The following is a 1,889-nucleotide window of genomic DNA, read 5'->3' as shown; positions in this document are numbered from 1 at the left end:
GCCCATCTACTCACCTTAGAAAGCCCTCAATACATGCCTAAGGAAGCACTTTCAATTCACAACAGTGTCCTTCCTTATGCTTTCAAAATATGGACCCCAACCCAGAACCCAACCCTAACTCTAACCCTAACACTGAGCCCACAATACATACCACAGAGAGCCCTTGCTGACATTGACAGTGACCATGAACCTGACCTTGACACACTACTGAACCTAATGCTAACATTAACCTTAACCTCATAGAACCTTCCATTGTACATCAGTGTTTTCTCCCTACTCATGTCACAGGGCTCTTGTGCCTTACCTTAAAAGGCCCACCAAACATTACTTACTAAGCCCTTTCTACAATTCACAGAGCACCCTTCCTATGCACCTTTGTGAGCCCTCCAAGCTTGTCTCAGGAAAACTTCGCACGCATCATAGGAGATCTCAAACACATTTTGTAGAACTCTTTTACACATGTCACTGTTCTCTCCCTCCACAGTCACATATTACCAACCTAAAGCACCTTCCAAATAATTTGAGTACCCTCCTTAGACATCAAAAAAAGTTGGTTCTACTTATCTCAAATGCATTTCCTACACACTTCACAGGGACATCCTTACATATCTCAGTTTGAACAAATTAGATTCCTTTGCAAGCCAGTTTTACTAATTAAACTTCTTTGCAAGTGCACTGTAAACACCTCAGAGAGTCTATCTACTGATGACAGAAAGTCCTCAATATACACCTCAGAGCCCTTTTCACTCAGCACAGAGGCCTTCCATATAAATTACAAATACTGAACCTCACCCTGAGCTAGACACTAACCCTAACTTAAGCCTAAACTTCAGCCCTCCTTACATACCAGGGAGTTCTCCCTGACACTGACACTGACCATGAACCTCAACCTGACCCTAAATACTGACCCTAAGCCTAACATAATAGTTCCTTTCCTCATTTATCAGTTTGTTCTCCCTACTCATTTCACAAATCTCTACTTACCTCAAATGGCCCTTGAAACACAATTCAGTGAGCCCTTTCTACACTTTACAGAGCACCTTCCTGATTCACCTTTGTGAACTCTCTCAACTCATCTCAATGGGCACTCCCACATATGTAAAGGAGCTGTCTGACACGCATAATATTACCTTGCCTACACAGTTCAGATGCTACTCCATACAAACCTCAGAGGGACCTCTGTACACATCTTAGTTTCTTGCTGACACATCAAAGAATACCCTCACTACACATCTGAAGAACTGTCCCTACACACCTCAGAGAGACGTCCTTAAGACCTCAGTGAGTATTCACTATGATTTTTTGGAAGTCTTTCCTAATCACCTCAGAGAGCCTGTGTACTCACCACAAGGAACCATCATAACACAACAGAGAGCCATTACACCAATTCAGAGAGCCATTTAAACACACAACAGAGGCATTCCCATGGCAATGCAAATACTGATTTGGATCCTAACACCAACACTGAAATAAACCTTAACTCTCTAACTCTAACACTGATCCCCTAATTCTAATACTAACTCTAAATGTAACCTTAATCCAAGCCCTAACCTCAAAAACTAACCTTAAACCTCCCTTCTCAGCTCAGAATCATGTCCATACAAAAATCACAGAAGCCTCCCTACACATCTGAGTGTCCTCCTGACACATTTAATAATGTCCTCATTGTATGTCTCAAGAGAAGCCCCTACACAACTGAAATAAACATATTCATATAGAAATAAGTGATTATGTACAATGCTTCTTTTCAAGCCCTTCTAAACACCTGAGTGAACCTTTCTATTAACCTCATAAAATCCTCACTACACTCTTCAGAAATCCCTTTTGACTGGCCTTCCTAATACACCAAAAATACCTTTACTTACTTAATTGAGCATTCACACTCATGT

Source organism: Sciurus vulgaris, assembly GCF_902686455.1.
Source record: "Sciurus vulgaris genome assembly, contig: HiC_scaffold_381_arrow_ctg1, whole genome shotgun sequence".
Taxonomy (NCBI): domain Eukaryota; kingdom Metazoa; phylum Chordata; class Mammalia; order Rodentia; family Sciuridae; genus Sciurus; species Sciurus vulgaris.
The sequence above is the reverse complement of the archived record's forward strand: the minus strand, read 5'-3'. Positions refer to the sequence as shown.